This window comes from Lissotriton vulgaris (assembly GCF_964263255.1).
Source record: "Lissotriton vulgaris chromosome 7 unlocalized genomic scaffold, aLisVul1.2 SUPER_7_unloc_1, whole genome shotgun sequence".
Classification (NCBI taxonomy): domain Eukaryota; kingdom Metazoa; phylum Chordata; class Amphibia; order Caudata; family Salamandridae; genus Lissotriton; species Lissotriton vulgaris.
In genome coordinates, this window is record NW_028240614.1 from 363,684 (window position 1) to 390,395 (window position 26,712).

Consider the following 26,712-nt stretch of genomic DNA (forward strand, 5'->3'; position numbering starts at 1 on the left):
TGCCAGTAACTCTTGCATAACAGCTTTCAAAATTGCAAACACCCTTTTAAGTGACCTGCTTGCACCTGTTTCATCACTCCACTGCTTCATCATTTAATTGTCTTTTCAGATTCTTTGCTGTGAGATCATTTAAAGAAAAAAAATATTTACCCATAATCAGGGCAACAGGAATTATGCGGCAGAGGAGGGACAAATTATATGACAGGGTTTAGTAAATTATTCAGGAAGAAAAGGTAAATTTTTCTGCATAATGCCGCACATTTTGTGATAGTATTACCACATTAGTTTGTCAATTTTACACATATTAACAGTATCAATAAAAAGGTCGGACCTCATTAGTACCTGTTTAACACCCAAATACAGCAATAAGCAACAGAAAGGGTGACCAATCAATCTTTGGAAGGCAGTTGTCACAGTGTTTTTATTACATTTTTGTTCAAATCTGTAGATTATGCAGCAGGTGATGGATTATGTGGCAACTATAGCATGCCCATAGTTATGCGGAAAATGCTGCATCCACAAAATCACATAAATCTGCAAGTCCTGTCTAGAGTGCATTGTTGTTAGAAATTGGGTTTCTGGTTGGCAGAGGTGTGCACCCTGACCAAGCAGGAAGCGCAATCCTCATCAGGGTAAATCACAAACACACCCTAAATGAACCTGTGCTCACCCCGGCAGCTTGGCACAGGGAAGTCAGGCTTAGTTTAAGAGGGAATGTGTACAGTATTTATGCAACACTTCAAACAGTAACACAGTGATAATATCACAAAAAGACTCCAAACCAGGTTAGAAAAAGAAGCTTAATTTCATAAATAAAATAAGACCAAAATGACAAAAATCCAATCAATAGAATTTGAGATATGAATTTTAAAGAATAAACTGTAAAATAGAGCTAAGAATCAATAAGCGCTTAAATAGAATATCTGCTCGCAGCAGACCAGGACATAGTCAAGAGTTCTGGCCAACCGTGATGGAGCATGGGCCGGATCCAGGGATTCAGGGAGGACAGCTGAACAATAGTAACTTAATCCTGGTTGCATCGACAAAGAAGCGGTACGCAGCTGAGCGATGCTTTTGGTGTTTACCCCTGCGCAGTTGGGCTAATGCGTCAATTTTCTCCACATTCAATGGAGGATATGCGTTGCTTGCGAGGGTGATACGCTGGTTCTGAGATGCGGTGGTTCCGAAGTCAAATGCCAGGTTTCTACACGCAGTTGAGGCGATGCATCAATCTTCTCCACACTGTGGTGGCAATGCCTTGGTTATGAAGCAGAGTTCCAAAGGCGATGCGCTGGTTCTAAAGGCGATGCACTGATTCTGTTTCTTTAACAGCGCCATTACATCGATTCTGCTCACGTACTAGAGGATGCATCCGTCCACCTTAGGCTCACTTCCAAGGGTCTAGGACTGAAGTGGCTCCTCTTGACAGGGCAGACTCACAGATGGCAGAGTCCAGGTGCAGGAGCAGGATGATTGGAAGTCTTTTATGTCCCTGAGACTTCAATCAGGATGCCAGCCATGGAGTCCCTCCCCTGGCTCCGGACTCACTACAGGGGGGAATGCAGCCCTTTGTGTGGGGACAGGACATAGCCTATGCAGGTGTAAATATGAGGCTGTTTCCAGCATCTCTCTACTATCCTGCCCAGGATTGCCCATCGGGATGTGGATTGCTCATCAAGTCACCTCTAAGCTTCCTTTGTGTGTAGCTGTCTAGAGGGAATGCACAAAGCCCAGCTGTCAACCACCCTAAACGTGTATTCAAAGACAGGCAGCAGGCACCAAATGGCTAAAGTAAGAAAAATGCGAACTTTTTTAAAGTGACATTTAAGAATTATATTTTGAAATCCGACTTCACCATAAGTTTTGATTTTAAATCGTGATTTCAGAGACACCAAACTTGGAGGTTCAATATCTTCCAAATTGGAAATTACACTTATACAAATTTAAGTAGGTCATCCCAATGTTATCCCATGGGAGAGATAGGACTCGTAGTAGTGAAAAGCAAACGCAAGTGTTTTTCACTACTAGGACATGTAAAACTTAAAATTTCAAATACACTGCACCCTGCTACTGGGCAGTCCAGGGCCTATCTTATGGGTGACTTTTATGTATTAAAAATTATGGTTTGGGCCCTGCAAGAGGGTTAACTTGCCATACCGACATGGACCAAAGGGTTTCTGCAGCGCAATCAACAACTAACTCCCGGGGTTATATCAATAATGTTATGTAGCAGATTGCTAAGCCTGAAGGCACTCACCGGCTTATACGCCATACCATCAGCTGCTAGAGAGGGAAGGAAATCAATCACACTGAATCAACACGTTATGATTCACACCAACTGACCCATCAACGCCATGCTGAAGCATATCGTTTGTGGGATCCAGAAGCCCACAGTTGAGAAATGAAGAACCCAGCGAGCTCCAAAACACCAGGCAGTCGCCAGTCACACCTGGAATTCACCACACCATCAACAATATCCAAACCAAAATATCGTTGTTCAAAATATCGTTTTTTTAAATGTCCTAAAATTAATCTGGAATAAATTAAATAATAAATATAATTAATAAAAACTTAGTTAGAATTATTTAAAAATTAAAACATTTTATAAATATTAAATGTAGTATAAAAATAAATTAAACATGCATATATAAAAAAATTACATATATATTTACTTCATAATAATAATTAATTATTATTTTATTAAACTATAAAATGTTACAAACATAATAACAATTATAAATACATATATATATATTCTTAAATATGTAAGATAAATATAACAATAAATGATACATATATATATATATTTTTTTTTTCAACAGCAAACTTTGAAAAAATTGCACTCCTAAACACGAGGCTTTTCGTTTTTTGAAGCATTTTTATTCCATTGGAACAGCCACCATCACCCACCAACGTATCGAACAAAAAATGTTCTTTCTCGCGGTTTTTCAACTTTTTTTGTTTGAAACGTTGGTGGGTGATGGTGGCTGTTCCACTGGAATAAAAACGCTTCAAAAACGAAAAGCCTCGTGTTTAGGAGTGCAATTTCTTCAAAGTTTGCTGTTGAAAGATTTTCACAGGACTTGGTCTGGTCCTGGAAATTGCACCCGTGATTTTGAGCGCGTCGGTTACAAACTGTTTCGTGAAAGGATATATATATATATATATATATATATATATATATATATATATATATATATGAAGTACCAATAACTCGCCGCACTCGCCTTGATTTAGTTGCAGTTTCTTTATTTATATATATATATATATATATATATATATATAAAGTAAAATATTTAAAAAAATATTTATTTTTAAAACAACATTTTACACTACATTTACTAAAACAGTATGAAAATACTGGATAGTGTAGGGCATAAAATTACTATTCCAAATCCAAGGAATGCAATAGTAGGGAAAGTGTTGGATAGCGGAGAGGAAAAATTTACTATTCCCACTTCAGCAAGTGCAACAGTAGGGAAAGTGCTAGATAGCAGAGGGGAATAATTTACTATTCCCACTCCGGCAACTGCAACAGTAAGGAAAGTGTTGGATAGCGTAGGGGATAAAACTACTATTCACACTCCAACAAGTACAACAGTAGGGTAAAGTATTGGATAGTGGAGGGGATAAAATTACTATTCCCACTCCAGAGATAGCAAAAGTAGGAAAAGCATTGGATAGCGGAGGGGAATAATTCACTATTCCCACTGAAGCAAGTGCAACAGTAGGGAAAATGTTGGATAGCGGAGGGGAATAATTTACTATTCCCACTCCACAGAGTGGAACAGCAGGGAAAGTGTTGGATAGCATAGGGGCTAAAATTACTATCCCCACTCCAACAAATTCAACATTAGGGAAAGTGTTGGATAGCGGAAGGGAAACATTTACTTTTCCAACTCCAGCAAGTGCAACAGTATGGAAAGTGTTGGATAGCGGAGGGGAATCATTTACTATTCCCACTCCACAGAGTGCAACAGTAGGGAAAGTGTTGGATAGTGGAGGGGATAACATTACTATTCCCTCTCCAACAATTGCAAAAATAGGGAAAGGGTTGGATAGCGGGGGGTATAATTTCCTATTCCCACTCCAGCAAAATATGAAATAGTAATTAACAAATACTTAAATAATAAAAAATAATTTACCTCTCATCAAATACCCCTATAAATTACACTACCACTATTGTAAAACATGACAGACTTAACATAATTCCTTAACAATTAATTAACTAATAACAATACACAATAACATTAAAAACAAAGTCATAAATTAATTCATACCATTAAGACTATAAACTAACAATAAATAAATATTATCTGAGTTCTTTTTCAAATTGTATTAATTTTTAATTACTTGCCGCACTACTCCCCTCTAAATACACAACTAGCTCATAAAAAATGACACAATTTACATAATTACCAATTCATTATTAATAATGAATAGCCAATTAATAATTAATAAATAACAAATTATCTAACCTCCTAAGTGCTGCGTCGGAGCGTTGGCCGACGGCAGCACTACCTCCCCAGTGCTGCGCACGACCATTGGACGTCCATTCAGCACTAGTTCCAATGGACAGCGCAGCACTGGGGAGGGATATTTGCGCCGCATCTAAGGTGTTAACACAATTAACAATATGAAATATTAAATACACAAATAGTAATTAATAAAAATTATCCATTAATGAATTGTAATTTAGTTACTTCCCACCCTACTCCACTATAAACCCACAATCCGCTCTTAAAAAAACAACACAATTAAGATATTTACCAATTAATTATTAATAATTATTATCCAATTAATAACGAATTATTAACAAAATATTTAACATAATTAACAACACAAAATATTAAATACATAAATAATAATTAAACACATTATTAATTAAATAATTGTAATTAAATTACTTTCCACCCTACTCCCCTATAAACCCACAAACTGCTCCTAAAACAATTACACAATTAACATATTTACCAATTAATTATTAATAACCAATTAATAACTAATTAATAACAAATTCATTAACACAATTAACTGTATAAATTATTAAATACCAAACTATTAATTAATTATCATTATTCATTAATTAATTTACGCAAAACTTACTAAACATAAAATTCATTACTTCTAAACATTTTAAACATACATTAGAAAAAGAAACTATACTTTTAACACATATTCTAAAATACAGAACACCAAAAATAAATTTCGATGTTATTAACAACGATATTTTGACTAACGATATTACTAACTTCGATATTAACAAAACGTTTTTTTACTGTTTTTATTGGCTGTATAAAGTTTTGCCATACAGATTGAAAAGCATAATCCTCGCCTCCAGTCCAGACACAGATTTTCTTATCATACCTCACCACCAGCGGTTCTTAACCTGGGGTCCGTGATCCCCTGGGGAGCTGCAACTCTGTCTGAGGGGAGCAGCGACTTTTCCAAAATTACAAAATATTAGCACAATAATAAAGATTGCACACATAACAAAAGTAAATGTAACATTGACAACTTTAAAATGCTCTGTAAATGTGAAAGAATTTGAAATGGTAAAAATGTAGCTTGCCATCCTTATGAGTACAGCAAACAGCATCTAGTGCGGACGATTGTTGGCCTCAACTGAAGCACTGGTATGCACGATGCAGGGGCAAAAAAGTGCATGGTCTGGAAGCAAAAAGACAAAGTGATGTGCTGGAGTCTAGTTCATCACTTCGGGACAGATGTGTGACCCTCAACTTGCCTTTTTTTGTGACTCACAATTCACTGATGTACAGCAGTGTCTGAAACACTGTTTGTAAATCCCAAATGGGTCGTAAAGGACCTTCCTCATTACATATTCATGAGGCAGTTTGCCTTTTGGAAACCATTGGGAATGGCCAGCACTCACAGAGATGGTGGCCTGCTGGGGTCAGCAGACCACCATGTCTGTGACTGCTTTTTCAATAAAGCAGTTTTTAAAAAAATGCAGCCCGTTTTCGTTAAAGGAAAATGGAATGCATTATTTTAAAAAAATGAAACATTTCAGTTTCTTTTTTAAGAGCACGCAGAGGTCCATGTGACAAGTTCATGCAGTACCCTTCTCAGATCTTGGCCAACATCTTGACATTTGCATTGGCCAGTTGCTTCTGGGGCTTGGCAACAAGGCGTGGGGACCAGACCCTCTGCACAAGCTTCCTTTGGTGTCCCTATTCAGTGGGTGTACTGGGGGGGGGGGGGGGGGGGGGGGGGGTTGGCTAAAGGACTTGGGAAGGCTTGTGCTTTGCATAAGTTCAGTAAGTAAAAATCAGATTGAATGCCGAACTGAAAGCAATACAAGTAAGAAAAGTAATAGCAATGAAGTGTGAGTATGGAGAGACCCTGGTGCGGTCTCCGTCAGAGTGCTGGGATAGTCTGATGAGAGATGGAGATCCGGCACTCTGCGGTGAGTCTGGGCTTCAAGTGTGAAGTTACCAGCTCTTTGCTGACTCTCTGTGCAATCCTGGTCCTCTCGCTGGTTTATTTCATGTTTATTTCATCAAGAAATAGGAGCAGAGTTACTTTTCCCACCTCGCAGCCAAGTCCTGGAACACCCTCCCCCTCCACCTCCTCTGAACATCACCCTCACTGACCGGCTTTAGGAAGAGGCTCAAGACCTGGCCCTTGGAGTAAACCCAGCAACCCAGTGCCTGGATCCCCACGCGGGTGATAAGCTGTACTTTACAAGTACTGATAGATTGATTGATTGATTGATTGATTGATTGATTGATTAAGGGATCCCTCTATTGTAGTAAGCCCCACGCATCATACTTTTCTAAGGCAGAGGTAAATCTGCCTTCAGAGGTCAGGACTTTAGATTGTGGTAGCCTGGCTGATAGCTGTGGCGAAGCCCGACCCTGCAGGCTTCTCTAGTACCTTCAGTACAGAGATTCTCAATGTTCCTTCCAGTAAGTAGCCATGTTTTGTCCACCTAGGCCACCATACCTTGGAACACTCTATGGTGTAATCAGGGGAGCATTTGTTTTACAAATTTCCAGTGAACTGTTGGGGGACTGAGGTCCGAGGTGCACTAGGGTGGCTCTGTACTGTTGATCAAGGAATAAACTGAATTTCTACTTGACCCTCTCTATCCTCTGATCAACAATTGCGACATCAGTTGCTGAGCCATCCTTCTCCTGCAGAATCCACTCATTCATATCCCTGCTGAATGGAGACCTCAAAATCCTCATCAGCATTCTGGCAGAGCGCCTCAGCAGAGTCATTCCCCTTCTGATACACCCCACGCAGGTGGGCTTTGTCACAGGACGTTCCTCCAGGAACCATCTCCGCACCCACGCCTGCACCCTCTTGGCGGCCAAAGACATACCTGTCGATGCATTGGCCCTCTCCCTTGATGATGGAAAGCATTGATCACATCAAATGGGGATACCTCTTTGCAACCTTGAAAAGGTTTGGCCTTGGGGACCAATTCATTACCAAGGTGCACCTGCTCGGGGACTGTCCAATGGCCTAGGTCAACTCTGGGGATTGTTATAATCTCCCCTCCAGATTCAGTGGGGTACACGCCAGGGGTGTCTGCTCTCCCCCTCCTGTTCCTCATGGAGATGTTCAGGCATACATGGCACCCTCCTTACGAGACAATCCCTAAAATGTGCCCCCCCTGCACCCCTCAATTATGACCGAAGAGGCCCATATACCTGCGGACCATGATGACCCTTCTTGGCGAGATGCTGTGAGGCCTTGACCTAGGCCAATCATTGTCCTTGCGATACCCCCTTTCCCCTCCACCCTTCATCCCCTTTCTTCCCCTACCCTCCCTCCCTTCCCTCCCTTCCAGCGGTCCCCTCTTCCCCCTTCACCCTCCCTCCTATTCCCTCTCTCTAGCTCCCGCACCCTTATCTTTCTCGTATCACTCGTCTATCCCTCCACACCTACAATCTCCTTCTCCCCGGTCTTTAATCCTCCATCTTTCCCACTCCTGCCCTCCACCCTCTCACACTTCCACCCTTCCCCTCGGACACATACACGTATCGACCCCTCTCTGCACCATGGGTCTCTGCCACTTTTCCGGCACCCCTCTATGTGCATTGACAGGGACTACACCCCCCCTAGCACCCCATGGGATGCAATAGGCTGGGGGCAGAGAGCTCCTCTCATAGTGCCATTATTGACAACTTCCCCCACCCACAGTCTGAGCATGCAAGAATAAATAAATACCCAAGACAATTTTTGTAATGGGAAAATATTGCTGCAGGTTTATTCCATACAAAAGTATGCAATGCCACCGTGAGAGGACTCCTAACTGGAGTCCAACCACTAGTGAGGGGTGTGTTAGTGCCCAAATGGCACTTAAGGGCCGCCCTTTTAGGGTGGCCCCTACAGAGGCCACGGGCAGCCCCCTCTCCTTCTTCCAACGCCCACACCATTCAACCCCCTGGGGCACTCCCCCCTACTCTCAGTGATGGCTAACCGTGCCCTCCCCCCCCCCCACTGTGGATGCTGGTCCACCAACATTTAACAATTGCAGATGTATAAAGTATAGTGGCTATCAACATTGTTTGCACTGAGTGACCTCAATGTGTAGTAGCTTAAACTGATTGGTCGTTTGTGTAGGAATCATGTGTACGTGGATCAAGTGTTAGAATTGTGTGATTTAATGTTGCGTAGGTGAGAGTTCAGACACTTTCCCAGATGCCTTTCTCGTGCCTTTCAGAGGATTTGCAGCAGAACCTCATTGTCCTGTCTTCTGTCTAGAACTACCCTGACATTTACCTGGCTAGGGCAGGGTGCGGAGTACTCTATGGTAGAACTACTTTTTTTGACTTTATTTTGAGACAACTTTAGAATAGTTCACTTTGCTTCAATGATTTTGAATTCCCTTTAGGTATATGTTGACTTATACAGCCATCGATTGATGATTTATAACTGATTTGAGCATATGAATTTGTACCTTTGCTATTCATTTAATAAACCTTCATGGTTTAAAAATAACAATCTGTCTTGCTTTTGGTTCCTAATTTGCTTCACAGTATTGAACTGTATTGATTCTGATGCTTAACCTCATGCAAAACTAAACAGGCCTCAAAGATTGCTTCTTGAACCTGGATTTGCACCAGAATTTGCTTGAAGAAAAGCGCTCTATCATTGGCCACCTAAAAGCATATGGAATGTTGGTTGCATTTCAAAACACCAAAGTCTGCAGAGACGCAGTCAGAAATCAAGAATGCTGCGGGACAAACCTTGTCCCTCACATGGTGATGCAGCGCCCACCCAGAAATATCACCAACCCAGGGTCCAGGTCACTCCGGTGGGGCCCATAACACCGAACTACAACACACCAAGTCACACACACACACACACACACACACACCCACGCACACACACACACACACACACACACACACACACACACACACACACACTTTACCCCAGAACCTTGCAATATATATATATATATATATATATATATATATATATATATATATATATATATAGTGCCATTATTGACAACTTCCCCCACCCACAGTCTGAGCATGCAAGAATAAATAAATACCCAAGACAATTTTTGTAATGGGAAAATATTGCTGCAGGTTTATTCCATACAAAAGTATGCAATGCCACCGTGAGAGGACTCCTAACTGGAGTCCAACCACTAGTGAGGGGTGTGTTAGTGCCCAAATGGCACTTAAGGGCCGCCCTTTTAGGGTGGCCCCTACAGAGGCCACGGGCAGCCCCCTCTCCTTCTTCCAACGCCCACACCATTCAACCCCCTGGGGCACTCCCCCCTACTCTCAGTGATGGCTAACCGTGCCCTCCCCCCCCCCCCACTGTGGATGCTGGTCCACCAACATTTAACAATTGCAGATGTATAAAGTATAGTGGCTATCAACATTGTTTGCACTGAGTGACCTCAATGTGTAGTAGCTTAAACTGATTGGTCGTTTGTGTAGGAATCATGTGTACGTGGATCAAGTGTTAGAATTGTGTGATTTAATGTTGCGTAGGTGAGAGTTCAGACACTTTCCCAGATGCCTTTCTCGTGCCTTTCAGAGGATTTGCAGCAGAACCTCATTGTCCTGTCTTCTGTCTAGAACTACCCTGACATTTACCTGGCTAGGGCAGGGTGCGGAGTACTCTATGGTAGAACTACTTTTTTTGACTTTATTTTGAGACAACTTTAGAATAGTTCACTTTGCTTCAATGATTTTGAATTTCCTTTAGGTATATGTTGACTTATACAGCCATCGATTGATGATTTATAACTGATTTGAGCATATGAATTTGTACCTTTGCTATTCATTTAATAAACCTTCATGGTTTAAAAATAACAATCTGTCTTGCTTTTGGTTCCTAATTTGCTTCACAGTATTGAACTGTATTGATTCTGATGCTTAACCTCATGCAAAACTAAACAGGCCTCAAAGATTGCTTCTTGAACCTGGATTTGCACCAGAATTTGCTTGAAGAAAAGCGCTCTATCATTGGCCACCTAAAAGCATATGGAATGTTGGTTGCATTTCAAAACACCAAAGTCTGCAGAGACGCAGTCAGAAATCAAGAATGCTGCGGGACAAACCTTGTCCCTCACATGGTGATGCAGCGCCCACCCAGAAATATCACCAACCCAGGGTCCAGGTCACTCCGGTGGGGCCCATAACACCGAACTACAACACACCAAGTCACACACACACACACACACACACACACCCACGCACACACACACACACACACACACACACACACACACACACACACACACACTTTACCCCAGAACCTTGCAAATATATATATATATATATATATATATATATATATATATATATATATATATATATATATATATATATAATGGGTTGAGTGAATTCTCTCCTATGACAGGATACCTTTTAAGCACAGATTTGAACACCAACATTTGTTTTCTTCAATAATTCTACTAAACTAATCTATGCATCTTTGGTCATGTAACTGAAAGAGAAATTCTTCATGAAAAGATCAGAGAACCATAGTTAAAACATGCATTTAATTCTAAAGATTTATACACTAAAACCTTCCTACCCAGCACTAAACCCAATCTATACTTACTAACCCAGGCCTCCTCAGGTGCAACTCTTATCCTAGTGTCCCGTTACGATCTCCAACCTACAGGGGTTATCAGTGAGCCTTCTGGCATAGTTTCATGCTCCCAGCATCTCTGTAAACAGCTGCAGTGCAAACAGCATCTTTCTGCGATCAGCTTCTGTGTCAATAAACTCCAATTTTGCTCTGATATTTATACTTTATTTGCTGGCTCTCTACCCTCAAATGTTTCAACACTTGTCGTTTCCCGTTCTCTGATTGGTCATGACATTGCAGTTCTGAGCTCTCAGGATGTCCGTTAATTTACAATGTATTTGTTAATTTTCAGGATGTCCATGAATAACTTCCTGAATAAAAAGCTGACAGATACAAATTCGATTGTCCATGCATTTCTTAACTTCCAGGATGTCTGGGAATAACTTTGTTTGACAAACTGATAAATAAAAGTTTGACTGTTCCGGTTCATCATCAGGCCTTTAAATGTTCATTTTCAGTGATTCAGCTGTTTCCACGTGGTCATTTTTGGAAGGCATTTGACTTTTATACTTGGCAGACATTCAGCTGTTCTCGTGGTTATCATTTTGGCCCACAGCCACTCACCAGCCTCGAATATAGTCAGCTGAAGTTGCAAGGTTTTCAGTGAAGCACAGAGCATGGATGAGCTTCTCTCAGCAAAATGATGTAAGGTTTTTCTACTGCGCAGAATCGGGAAAAGCGAAGCCATTTTGGATTTGGCAACGAACCAAAACTACGATAAACACAAAAAGAAAATGTAAATACACAGAATATAAGTGTTTTCTGTCCCCCCACCCACCAGTGCTAATATTTATCCTTTAAAACTGTTACCTTGCAGAAAAGCATCACACTGCAAGCCATTAAAAAAATGAAGCAGAAAAGCAGCATGCAATGCACAATGTACAGTACAACATAGACATGCACTATTACACTACTCAAATGCACAAAATAGATTAAACATGCGTTTTACATCTTCAAATAATATGTTAATCAAACCTGTTAGTGCAAAGCATTTCCCACATGTAATGTGTGTGTTTTTATTAATGCACAGCAATCAAAATTAATATATTTACTTTGTTATGGGGGTGATTGATCTGAATGGGGTACACACAACATTTTCTGTACCTCGCTCTATCAATGGCATGCATGTCACAAGGCCATGTAGTGTCAGCAACTTGCAGTGGAATACATCTTAGGTTCCAAGGCCTATATATTCTATTTTCAAACCACAGCACTATCGTGTCAGCTCCACAACCCGTGACACTCACTATGCGGTTATTTAGGCTTATAAAGAATACAAGAGTTCCAGTTCTACCAAAGGAGCCAGAAATGCATCAGTCTGATTGTGACAAACACATCACAATGCTGAGTGACATATTGAAATAAAATTTAGGGTATTAAATCACAGAGCTGTTGTAACAAGTTAATAGTGATTTTCATGCTTATGGTGTTACATGTTCACCAGTTTCAATGTTCCAGACTAATCGTCCTTAACACAAATTATTTTACCTGGACTGTGATACATTCCTCTGCCATCTGTCTGGTTGACATTGCTTATCTGGTATTACTCTTTCCTTGATTCTCAGGCATTTATAATTGCAATTTAGGATTGCAATTTTAATCTTGATTCTCATATCTACTTCTTATTCTTTCTGCCATGCAATCAGTAGATCAACCGCCTCCATTTTTTGAAATTCCTTAGATCCATCAATTACACAGTAGACAGTAGTATGAGCTTTTAAAACTTATTTGGGAGCAATGGGTACTTCAAGATTGAGATCCAAATGAAAGAAATTCCTTCATTTACATTTGTTGGGATTTGAGGAAAGGATGATTTTCAAACATCTGCCAAACATTGAATTAACCGAATGTGAACTTTAAAATGAATACCAAGAAGTATTTTTTAAATATTTTTATCAAATTATTGTATGTATGTATTTTCATGTTCTTTAATGGTATCTTTCTAAGTACCGAATAAAGAAATTTGATTTGATTTGAATACCAAGAAGTAATTAAGAAGCTAGAAAGACGCTTTGGCGTCCAACCCGGTATTGTGGTTCAGAGACAAGGAGGAAATATTGATTCACATGTCATTGTTTTACCGAGACTTGTAGCAGATTGTGAATATGAAGGTTTCACTGATCAACTCCTTTGTGACAAATGGTACAAAGGACTAAAGCAAAAAATGCTCTCTTTAGTTAATACATCTTTTGAATAAACAACAAAAATGGCTACAAATATAGAAACATTTCAAGGTTGAGTAGGAGAACTGAACAATTCCAGGGTGGAGTCAATCTGTTTAGTTAAGCAAGAAAGGGACAGATTACCAAGAGAATTTAGATCAAGGGAAACACGTCCATTGAACAGTATTTCCAACAAATAAATGTATGTAATATTCAACGTCATGAGAAGTGCAATAAGTTGGGTCATATTGCCAAAGATGCTAGAGTGCCAAATAGAGTAGTGACAACGTTACTAATGTTGCACAACAATAAGGAGATGATGGTGCTGACATTACATATTTACAAGAAGGAATGCATGACATGGTTCTAGTGGTTTCAAATGAGAATGTATGAATGAAAACAACCCTTTTGACTGTGTAGAAACATGCGTAGATATTGGGGTGAAGGATTAGATCCTACACCTATTGATAGAATCAGGAGCAAGGATCACCATGATAATAAGGGAGCTTTTCAGGAAACACTGGGGAAAAAAGAAAAGCAGGCCTTTCTGATTGGGCCCCATATCATGTGAGCGACTGAACATTGGCCTATAAGGACAATTTAAAGACATACTTAAATTCAAGGGTAGAGGAATATAAAGAAAGATGTATGTGGCCACTAACAGGGTGAACATTTTAGGATGGTTTCTCCAAGGCCTTTTTGATCTGGTGTCAAAGAGCAAGTACTGTTTAAGTGGTATTAATGGTAAGCTATCATAGAGACTTTTCTGGAGAACTGGGAAGAATCTAAAGTTTTAAAAAGAAGACAGGGTCACACAAAGGGCAATTCCTATCAAACACAAACGTTGAGGTGTACCTATCAGTATCAGAAAGGATCTTGAAAAAGAATGGCATATTTTTTGTCTTGGGCCAACATTGAACCAATAGAATCTTCCTTGTCCCCCAGGGTTCGTCCCTCAGCCCTACCTTATTTATCATTTACATGAGGCCTTTGGCTGAGGTGGTGCTCCCCTGGGGAGTACAACTGGTAACGTACGCAGACGACACACAACTCATTATCTCTTTAACCACTCACGATGCCCCTTTTGAAAATCTCTCTACCTGTCTTAATAAAGTTCGGGAATGGATGGATGAATCCTTCCTAAAACTTAATGCGGCAAAAACAGAGGTGATGATGCTGGGACACAAGGCACCTACCACGGTGGAGGAATGGTGGCCGGATAGTCTTGGCCAACCACCTAAGCCCAAAACACAAATTAAGAGCCTTGGGGTGTGGATGGACCCAGCTCTTAATTTTTCAGTACAGGCCCGGAAGGTAGCTGCCACATGCTATGCACTCATGAGGCTCCTGAGGAAAATCATCACCCTTCTCCCCTTTGAAGCCACAAGGATCTTAGTACAGGCGTTGATATTATCACGCCTAGACTACTCTAATGCACTATATTTAGGCACCCCTCAAGGGACAATTAAGATCCTGCAGACCGTGCAGAACTATGCTGCACGTATGTTGCTGAACGTCCCACGGAGAACTTCTGCCAAACCTGCACTCCGTCAGCTTCAATGGCTGCCAGTGCAACAGAGGATCGAATTTAAAGCCCTGACTACGGTCCACAAAGTAGTCAATAAATTAGGACCTGCACTGATGCAATCAATATTCTGCCCGTATTCCCCTGGTCGGGAATTAAGATCTCACAACAAGAACTTCTTGGCAGTCCCTAAAATAAGGAGAGTGCGTATGGGGGGCCGACGCTTCACCCTACAGGCCTCAAAACTCTGGAATAATCTTCCACATCACATCAGATTGGAAGGCAACCATCTTAATTTCAGGAAGATGCTGAAACCCTCCTGTTTACCTAGACTCTGAGAATGAACGTTGGTCTAAGCGCTGGGATGCCTTCGGGTAGTCATGCGCGATATAAATACGTAATCATTCATTCACCTTAGTTGTAGCTTGCAAGCTCAGGGGTGAACCGAGAGAGAGTGTCAACCTGCTTAACTTGAACTAGGAAATTTGGGCTGAGGCATATACCATGCTAAGAATAATTATGGGTGGTGCTGTGGTTCACGAAGACAGCGCTCACAGCTTAACAACAAGAAGTTTTGAACACAGAATCAAGACATTTGACTGCTTTTACTTTGCCTATTGGGTCTTTCCAGTACTGTTGAATTTCCTATGGATTGGCTTGGACAGCCTATGTTTTTCAGTAGATTATGTATCATATAATCAAGGATATATAAGGTGTTGCTGTATTTGAGGATGATGTTTTGATTTATGCTTCAAACAGTGAGGCACATGATGCTATACTGTACATAGTCCTTGGCATTTTCCAAAAATTCAGAGTAGTAGCCAAAAGAAGAATATGTCAAATTCTTAAGCAACAGGTTGAAAATATGAGACATATAGTGACGAAAGGTGGTGTAAACTATGGCCTAGTCTTATCAAAGCTGTTAAGGAGACTCATCCAACCAAAGACAAAGACAAAAGCTTGGGCAAGTGGCTGGATAATACCCTTAGCTTTAACCAGCAAGCCACAATACTCTCCGCCACCTGCTTCGGGCTGATGCGTATGTTGCGGAAAATTCTACCACTTCTCCCTTTTCAGTCCTGCAGGATAATGGTCCAGGCCATCATCCTGTCCCGTCTCGATTATGGGAATGCTTTATATCTGGGTGCACCGACCAGCACACTTTAAAAGCTCAAGTCACTCAGAACGCAGAAGCACGTCTACTGCTAGGCCTGTCCCGTAGTCACTCGGGCACTGCTGCCCTGAGAAATTTACACTGGCTGCCCATCCAAGCCAGAGTAAAATTCAAGGCTATGTGCATAATGCATAAGGCCATGTTGAAAAACGCCCCCGCAATGATCTGTTCCTTTGCCACCCCTTACCATCCCCAAAGATCACTGCGTTCCAGCACGGCCTTTCTGGAAACAACACGCAAGATCAAACGGGCCAGGTGGGGTGGACGCTACTTCTCCCTGAATGCGACCATGATTTGGAACTCTTTACCTTCCACGCTCCATAACGAGTCCAATCTTTTAAAATTCCGCAAAACTCTTAAAACCTTCCTTTTTTCTAAATAACTCAGTAGACCCTCAGAGATATTCATTTACAGCGCTACGAGGCCTTCGGGTAGTAATGCGCTTTACAAAACCCTCTTTCATTTCATTTCATTTCATGGTTTGAAGGCATTTATGGAATTTTTTGAGTTTTATTTACATTTTATATCTGACTAGATAGATCGAAATAGTCCAACATGCTACAGGCCGATCTCCCTCCTGGACTCCCTAGGCAAAATGGCAGGACGAATATTACTTGACCGCCTCCAGGAGTGGGCCATAGATCACAAAATTATTTCCGATCTACAATATGGCTTCCGGGAGGGACTAGGAACAATTGACCAGGCCCTAAACCTGTCCCTACTGGCGAGCAAATACCTGGACGCCAAAGGGTCCTCATTCCACATGGCCTATGTCGATCTTTCCGCAGCATTTGATTGCGTGGCACACTCAATGCTGTGGAATACAATCTTGAAAATGGGCGTTCCTACGCCAATTGTGGATTTCCTACGCGAACTATATACAGGCACCACTGGCAGGGTAAGATTTGGGACAAAGGGCGAGCTCACTAACTTCTTCAGAGTGGAAAAGGGGGTCAGGCAGGGGTGCGTATTGGCCCCCTTCCTATTCACCCTCTACACGAATGGCCTAGAGGCTGCCATGCTACAAGGCAGCAAGGACCTCCCGGCAAAAGCTCGTCGGCAGATACCAGCACTTCTATATGCGGACGATGCTGTTATCCTAGCAAGAACAACAAACGAATTACAAATGGCCCTGAACAGATACTGTGATTTTATGGCAAGTTTAAACCTGAAACTAAACGCAAAAAAAACGTACACAATGCACGCAGGGGAGAAAAGAAATGTAAGACACAGGAAGCTAAGGGCGCAGGGCGAACACCTGGACAGGACTAAAACCTACCCCTACTTAGGGATTGTCATTGACGAAAAATTCAAATGGACCCCAGCCATTAATACAAGAAAATTGATTTTCCTCCGAGAGACATCATCACTAAAAACCTTCTCGCAGAGATTGGGGCAGAGACCAATTAAAGAACTAGTGCAAATATATAATGCAAAATGTGTAAGCACTGCAACATACGGGGCGGGGATTTGGGGTTTTAAAAACGTGGACTCAATACAAACAATAGAGAACTCCTTCCTTAGATATTTGCTGGCGGTGCCCAAAACCTGCTCCACTTATGCCTGCCACTCTGAGCTGGGCATTGACTACATCACTGACATCATAAAACTACAACCAATAATGCTGTGGCGCAGAATATGGGTTACCGAGCAATGCCACTTGACCAGGACGATTATACAAGATATTTTAACGCTAGACCACGCTAAGAAAATCAAATGGCTGTCGTACGTCAAAGCGTTATTGACAGATCTTGGATATAGGAAATACTTTGACCACCCATCGCTGATAGAGGAAATCCCTAAAAAGACCTTAAAAAGGGAGTGTTTAACTCATCTACGTCAGCTACGCTTATTATCCGAGGTCCACAAGCCATCAGTCCAACATTCCCTGCTAGTCCAGACTGCGTTCTCTGCTGAACCTTACCTAAATTTCAAAATAACACAGTTTGAAAGAATGCTGCTTACCCGCTTCAGACTTGATTTGTTCCATCTACTAGTTGCATTTCCTGAGCAAAATGTCAGGACTTCTACTACCTCTATGTGCCCTTGTGATTTGGTATCGCCACAATCAACGATACACACAATGCTATTCTGCAAATTCTATAGCGAGCCCCGGAAGCACTGGATACTCCCTATCTTGAAGTTCTGGGGTCTCCGTCAATGTCGCCCAGCGTATTTGGCACTACAATTCCTGGAAAATGAAAACTATGCGAAAGCGATTGTATCTTACCTTAAATTCTGTATACGCCACCGCACAAATTTATAACTTGGAACAACATCGATTATACATATTAACGAAGGGACTGAGATAACAGAAAAACTGTACGTCTTTGCACATGTGGGAAAAATTTGCCCTAATGAAATTGTGATGCACTTCTTACTTCCATGTATTTTTTTTTAAACAAAATGTACATTTAATAATCTTTTTAACCCTTTTCTCATACAATTGTAACTGTGTTTTTATTCTATCTGAACTTTTATGGTGTTTTTTCAAAACTACCGAATAAAGTTGATATTGAATTGAATTGAATATCTGACTATGCCTCCTAAATTAGATGTTTCAATAATTAAGAAAAAAGTTCTGTTTGTGTGGGATTCAGTTTGTTAAAAGGCATTTGAATAGATTAAGGGGCAAATAGCTGATGCTTGTGCATTGTTACCCTATGATCCTTTGAAATCATGTATCATTCCAGCGCATGCAAGCTACCATGGTCTGAGCGCACTCTTTACTAATGGAACGGATGAGCAAGAGGTGACGATGCATTATGATGTGGATTTGCATTCTTTAATAGAGGCAAAGTTACATTATTCGGTAATTGACAAGTAACTAATGAATTGTGGTTGTGCTTTGGATAAATGTGGCTGTTATGTATGGTGCAGAAATGTCATTTTGAGGACTGACCACAAGCCACTGATATATGCATATACATTGAATGGTGGGAAGGCACGTAACTCTATCCCTAGGATTGGCAGATTAGCCTCAAGGGTTTTGCAATATCAATTTGTTCTTCACATACTTGAGGGAAAACTGGCAGGGTAGGCACTTCTTAGGATTTCCTTTTTAGGATGATGGTGAAGCGTTTTAAATTGATGTATTGAGGTATTATCTTTGAGCTGCTGTGGACCTTGAAGAGGTCTCTATCTGTACCGAGCAGGAGTGGAATGATTGTTTATTTGTCAAAAAAGGCTGGCCTAAAGACAAGAGTTTGCATGTGAGTCTTGAAGCCTTTGTAAAGGTAGCAGAGGAGCGTTCTGTTGAGAATGGCATTTAATGCAGGATTACAGGAGGATTCCTCTGGAGAGTTTACGGCTTAAGATTCCCAAGTGCGCTCACAAGGTGCACCTTGGGTGTACCATCACCAGGCCCCGCGAGCTCTGCTGTGTGAGGACTGATTCTGTGCAATTTGTGAAGCAGAGGTGTATCTCTGCTCTTTTATGCTGAGACCTGTATAAACCTAATAACCTGATGCTCTTTAAAATTCCCATAAATAAAATCTGTGTAGCTGATGTATAGCATCGCTTTGTGATGCCAACGTCTATAAATAAATTCTAAGTGACCTAAGGGACACCCATGCTGTGTTGGGGTGAGCTTGTAAGTGCAGTGCTCCCTGGGAACACCTGTGCTGTTTAAAGACACAGTTTGTGATTCTCATGGGCTAAGCCTGCTTTTTGAGACTAAGAGGCCTATTAGGATGACGGGCAGACTTTGTGTGCCCGTCATCCTATCGGGGTTTGGACCGCCCGCCATAGGGCAGGGGTCCCGGGGGGGGATATTAGGATGTGCCCGCCACAGTGGCGGGCACATCCTGCATTGTTAGCATTGTGACGGGCGGTGCTCTCAGCACCGCCCGCCACAATGCTAACAATGCATTAATGCATTTGCATAGACAAAGTGGGGTGCCTGCCGGTTTGTTTATGCAAATGCATGGGGTACCACAGGTACCCCCCTGTGTGCACCCCCCACCTCTTCTTCACTCTGGGGGCCCGCAGGGGGCCCCCAGTGTGAAGACCGCATGCCTTTCCGTGGCGACGAAGGCATCTAGACAAGCCCATCATAATATGGCTGGCGGTGTCTATTAGACACCGCCACCATTTTAAACCTTTTCCGCCCCGGTCGCCGGAAAAGCGGCAGACGGTCTTTCCGTCTGCCGCGGTCCCCCCACCATCCTACTATGGCGGGGGGGGGAATTTAGGTGGGAATGGTGAGCGGATTACACCCGCCAGGCTGGCGGTGGCTACTGCCAGCCTGGCGGGGTCCCGAGCAATCCGCTCACCATCCTAATGGGCCCCTAAGTATAGATGGGAGAGCAAATGAAGGTCCCAGCCTGACTAGAGCCAAAAGTCTGTCTCTGGTTCAGGTCTGGGTTCAACTGGCACACATGACGGCCAACCGCCGTCGCTGGCCTTGCCCCATCTCCCCTCTCTCATGCAGTAGAGAAAACAAAGAACATTCAGCATCCTGCGAAGAGTGGTTTGGTCCATTGCTATGCAGGCCATGGACTCAGCTTTCTGTAAACTGATACAGCAGTTTAATGAAGAGAGGTGAATGTTACCTAGAGAGTGTAGTTCTGTTATGACTGGGTCTGGTAGTGTGATCTTTTAATGTGCATTATTGAATTTTTGCATGTCAGCCTTCTTAAAAAATTACAGAATTGAAGGCTCTTTATTGTGTTCTTGTTTACACTGTTTGATTCTTCCCAACAGACTTTGGTGGTGTTTCGAAATCCCAAAGACACTGCAGTGTCGCTGTTCCACTTCCTTAATAGTTTGTCTGTAGTTCCTATCTACAACTCCTGGGATGAGTGTTTCGAGCAGTTCATCAGCGGAAAAGGTAATTTTATTTTTATCGAAAATGGATGAAGAGTGTTTGAAAACCTTGTTGTCAATGGCGTCTCCAGTGGGCCGCCATGGTTAAGGGCGCGTTGCGCTGTGGAAGAGCATCACAGCCTTCTTCCTTGTGAAAAGTGCGGTGTCTTTTGTTCAGGTTACATCAGATGGATAAAGAGTGGGAATGCTGCAGTAGGAATGTGGCATGTCTGAGGTAGGCACATGTTTTGGGCTACTGCACATACTAAAAAAGTTCTTGTGTTTCCTTTCATTCTCTGCTAGGAAGTCTGTTGTCCAGGCACTATTCGCCTCGAGGTTGAACTATAGAAATGCCCTGTATTTGGACTTCCCGACTACCTGATCCACAGACTTCAATTACTCCTGAACATGGCACCACGTAGCTCCTTAGCCTACCTCCTAGAATGCATGTGTCCCTCGCACCTATACGCTCTCCAATGGCTCCCAATAAGGAAGAGGATACTGTTTAAAACACTAGTACTGGTCCACAAGACACTTCATCATACAGGTGCAGGCTACCTCTGGACATAAAGTAGCTTTTACGTCCCCTCTAGAAATCCGTCTTCAGTCTAAGATCCCTAGGATTCGCTGCACTAGAGCAGGGGACGTGCCTTCTCTTATCTAGGTGTAAAATGAACAGATGATTGACGGAAATCTGAATCAATTGAACATTCACCCCCACTAACAGATCTGTATTAAATCCATTGGTTCTTTTCATGCCACGCCATTCCAGTTTGGCCCAGCCATATGAAGATCAGCCTTGACCCGGTTTCCCATGGGAACAGTCCAGCCCGAACTGCCAGGCCAGGTCCTCCCCGGACTAGAAACAAGCATCCTAGGACTGGTTTTGGGGTTTCACTCCTCATCAGCAAGGATAGCTTGAATCTGGTGATGTGGCAAGCACGGAACGCAGGTCTGGGCATACCCTTCCCACTTAGGGTGACAATTGTAAAAAGAACAGATGATGGACAGAATGTTGAATCAATCGAACATTCACCCCAATCACATCCTTTTTTTATAAGTCACGCCACTCCAGTTTGGCTCCAGCCATATGCAAATCAGTCTTTACCCTGTTCCCCGCGGGAATAATCCAGACCGAACTACCAGGCCAGGTCCTCTCTGGACGCGGAAACAAGCATCCTTGGACTGGTTTCGGAGTTTCACCCCTCATCAGCCAGGATAGCTTGAATCTGGTGGCGTAGCAAAACCTGTCCCAGGATGCTTGATTTTGGTCCAGGGAGGACCTGGCTTGGCAGTTTGGGCTGGACTGTTCCCATGAGTCTTAACTGGGGGGGCATAGTGAGAAAAAGAAAGATGGATTTAGCCCAGTTTTCTTGACTGTGGTTGAATGTTTGATTCGCTCTGCATTCCGTCCATCATCTGTGTGTCTTTTGCTTTCTTGCCCTAAGCATGCTGAGTATGCCAAGACATGGGTCCCGGGCTCACTGTGCCACTGGATTCAAGCTTGCCTGGCTGATGAGGGGTGATGCCCTGAAACTGGTCCCAGGATGCTTGTTTCCATTTCAGGGAGGACCTGGCTTGCCAGGTCCTCCCTGAACTGTCAGTTCGGGCTGGACTGTTCCCATGAGGCACAGGGTCAAGACTGATTTGCATATGGCTGGGTCTAAAATGGGGTGGCATGGTCAGCAAAAGAACGATGGTTTTAACCCAGATCTGTGACTGAGGTTGAAGGTTTGATTTGTTCTGCATTCTGTCCATCATCTGTGTGTCTTGCTTTCTCGCCCTAAGTGCGCTGGGTATACCTAGATGTGGGTCCCGGGCTCACTGTGCCACTGGATTCAAGCTTGCCTGGCTGATGAGGGGTGATGCCCCGAAACCGGTCCCAGGATGCTTGTTTCCCATCCAGGGAGGACCTGGCTTGGCAGTTCAGGCTGGACTGTTCCCATGAGGCAAAGGGTCAAGACTGATTTGCATATGGCTGAGTCTAAACTGGGGTGGCATGGTGAGCAAAAGAACGATGGATTTAACCCAGATCTCTTGACTGGCGTTGAATGTTTGATTAGCTCTGCATTCCGTACATCATCTATGTGTCTTTTGCTTTCTCTTATCTAGTGCCATCTGCATGTAACAAGCTCCCCCTCGACTTACGCTTAGTGGGCTCGATTCACTGAACTAATTTAAGACAAAATCTTAAACGTACTACTTTTGGTATTCACAGAAGTTAGAATTTTGTCTTAAGTTTGTCTTAAGACAAAATCCTAACTTCTGTGAATACCAAAAGTTGTAAGTTTAGGATTTTGTCTTAAGTTAGTTCTGTAAATCGGGCACATAGGGCTCTATTTCGTTTGTTCAGAAAAAGCTGATAGACAGTTCGATTTTACTCTGTAAGGTTGCTGACGTCCACAGCACTAGGACACTCCTTGGAGTAGCCATGTGCTATATAAGTCACATTTCATTCAGTCACTCGCTTGGCCTGTGTTCCAGGAAGGGCGCACACAATCAGACCATATTTTACTCAGAGAACTACTGTCCCTGTGACTGGGTTCAGCTTGTAGAGTGATGGTGGCAGCGTACCGTGCTCTAGAATCCATCATGTGTCCCAGACCCTATTATCTGAGACACTGAAATGAAGGTCTACTGCGCAACCATGTAAACTTCTGCTTCTGTGTGCTTTCCAAGTCCTTTGCCCTAGTACACACAGCATGTACGTATGTTGGTGTGTCTAGTCTTTGTGCTACATGCACAGTGTGGATATGTGGGCCACAGCAATGGAGACCAGTGGGATCCCTTTTGGATGACTTCTGCCTGACGTTGCCCAAGGCGGAGGGACTGTGCTCTTCTCCAGTGGAAGTCTTCTTACTCATATTCCTGCTGCTGGAGGGAGGACACCTACATACTGAAGGGGGGAGAGAAAGGGATCCCCTGAATACCCTTAGTGAGCAGTGCCATTTGGTGGATTGTATGTGTGAGGGGTAGGACCCGAGCTTAGTTTGAGCCAGTGGTTGCTGGTGGAGTCCTTCGGCACTCATGTTTGGGGCGGTGCAGCCCACTGACACGTATTTCTCCTTAGCTGCTGTTCCCAGAGACCAAGAGAGGGTAAACACAAAAAGGGATAGAAGAAGGAAGAGAAGGCGGGAAATCCGTCAACAAGGAAGAACGCTGGAGCCTGCTAGATTGAGATACAGGAGCAGGGAGCATCCGGCAGTGGATTCAAGAGGCCTGAGGTGGATTCTGGACTATGCAGCCTTGGTATTCAGAGAGAGGACATTTAATAGCACCGGCCTCTATATTTTGAGCAGTGCTTTGGGCACCGGTACTCATTATGACAAAAACTGACTGGAACTGCCCAAGCATCGAAGGCCTTATTGGGAGCTACACCTATGATCCAGCTGGCCTCAACGAAGGTCAGATCGGCCGCCTGCAGATCCTTGCGAGGAGGCTCTTATCAACAAAAAAAACAGGACTGCAACATCTCAGGACTGCTGTTCATGGCGACCAAGAACAAGAGTGAGAGCAGGTCGGCCACTGAACAGGGCCCACCACCTGAGACGAAGGCACTCCAGAACTGCCTGTGGGTGCGCCCTCGCTCTTTGGAGCACTGGGCATCCTGAAAGTGACCCAGAGAGATCTGATTAACCGGTGAAGGGGTAAGAGACTGGAGATTGAGCGCAATTACATACTGGGGGTGATTGAATGGCACCTGGGCTAGATTCATGATACTCCACTTGGCCCCTAGAGATAGAAGGGAGATCACCTAGAAGTCCCTGAGAGCCAGGCAACAGCGAGGGAGAGAGACAGCCTCCGGGACAACTGACATAGCAGCCAGGGACACCTCCTTGTTTTTATTCAAAGTAGTGTGTATATTCTACCATTGTATGACTAAAGTACTTTGGGACATATTTACATGTTCTGGCGCATCTCTGCAAAGCAGCAGGGATGCGCCAGAACAGATGCGTAATGCAATCCCCTCCTTCCGCCACCACAGATGCCCCGCATTTAAAATGTGGCGCACCATGGTGCAAGGAATGGAAGATGCGTGTCGCATCTTGTGGCGTATGGGCGGCGCATTGCTGAAGTCGCGTCGCAAGCGCGACGCAACTCCTGCAATGCACAGGGGCAACCCATACTCAACGTGGTGCGTCACTCCTTACACCTGCTTTAAGCAGGCGTAAGGATTCGACACAACAGCGTCGTAAAACTGACTCAGTGAAATCTTGTAGATTTCACTGCGTCAGTTTAATGGGGCTATCCTGCGAGGTAACGCCCACCCTGCGACAGAACGCCCACATGAAACCTGACGCAGGTTTCATGTGGTGCAGGGCTTTACAACGTGACGCATCTGCCTAGATGCGTCACGTTGTAAATAAGTCGCAAAGTGGTGCATTGTTTACGCCGCGTCACAAAAGTGACGCAACAGCGGCGTAAAAGTGTTGCAAGGGGCTTGTGAATCTGCCCCTTACTTTCTTTAAAAGAAAAGCACTGGGCTGAACATTCACTTTATTAGGTTGTTGATTGATGGTTAAGATCTGAGCTCGAGCAACCGCCAACTTCCCCCTGTGAAGCCTGTGACTGCCCGTCCTCGCTACTCTGAGAATCAAGACAGAAAGGGGTGTCCTTGGCCCAGTTTTCAGAGTCATCAGAGGCGAGTGCCCTCAACCCCATTGTTGACGTCCAGTAGCCCCTGCCTCCCCCGTGGCTTCTTGAATGGGGTCTGACAGACATGCACGCGTGTTGTCAGTACAGACGTCCAGAGGGTGCTCCACCTCTGGAGTCTTGCAGATGTGTAGACAACCAGCAATGTTTCACCTGGTTCAGCCGGACCATAATGCCATTATATGTGCTTTACTGGTGCACTTTTCGGAAACAGCTCGGAGCATCAAAATGGGGCACCGAGCCTTGTAATGGTCCAGAGGTGCGCCTATCGTGGTGCGCAGAACTGCGTTGGAAGGTATCCTGCACTTAACTTCATGGAAAACATAAGGGAATGTGAGGAACATGTGAAGTCAGAGTTGTATGTGGCTGTTCCTTTCCTCCAGACAATGGTAGATTTTTGAGATTCTCTATTCGGTTATTGCAAACCGGGCCGGACCGGCCATATTAGGCTTCGGGCAATTCCCCAGGAGGCTGGAAGGGTGGGGATGGTGCTGCAGCCATGGGGGACGGTGTTGTTGCTGGGAGCCGGTTTTGCAGCGGTGCTGCAATATTGGTGCCCGGTAACAAAAGCAGCGGTGCTTCACTCTTGCGCCCACCCTTCATCCGGCGGCTGGTGTGACTAAATAGCCAGGGCTGCTTCGAGTCCCCAGTCCAGCCCTGATTACAATCACCTATGTACTAATGAGTCTTTGACACAGTTAGAGATTTCTAATGGTGTCAAAATAGACCTTCCTCATCAATATTCATGAGGTAGGCCACAATTTGAGACCCGTTGGAATCGCAGAAAACACAGGGATGGGGGCCTCCTGGAGCCAGCAGACCACCACCTCTGTGTTTGCTTTTAAATAAAGTAACATCCCATATAGCTTTTCAATAAGAAAAATGAAATGTTTTAGTTTTAAATTTAAAGAGTAGGGATGTTAGCCAAGACTTTTTGATTTTACAAAAAATATGTGTCTGTCATGGTTACTTATAGGGATTTTCAGCCACACGTCATCCATTTGTCTGTGATTGTTTCATTCACGTTTTTCTCCAACACACTCAAGCATGCATCGAGGAGAAATGTGTCAGCCCCCTTCAGCCATTGGCTGACTTCACTGCCAGTTATGGCATGCTGCCTTTTCACAATGGGCACACCCACACACAAAGTAGTTCCTTTCAGTGCCAGGGAGTACTATGGTAATGTGCTTTTTTGAAAACATCAACTTTTTTGTCTGTAGTCAATATTTGTTTTTAGATTGATGAGGACCCAGCAGCTTCCCGAACAATAAAGCTTTAAAAAAGCCATGACCATACAA

The 26,712-nt window shown here is 43.3% G+C and overlaps 1 pseudogene across 1 annotated transcript in view; it reads left to right on the forward strand.

Annotated features, from left to right (window-relative positions):
- The window catches only part of LOC147672971 (sulfotransferase 6B1-like), a 232,054-nt pseudogene that overhangs the window by 100,146 nt on the left and 105,196 nt on the right, over nt 1-26,712 (forward strand). Inside the window, exon 4 of the transcript XR_015303468.1 lies at nt 20,660-20,786. The product of XR_015303468.1 is annotated as a sulfotransferase 6B1-like (transcript). The remainder of the gene's footprint in view (nt 1-20,659; nt 20,787-26,712) is intronic.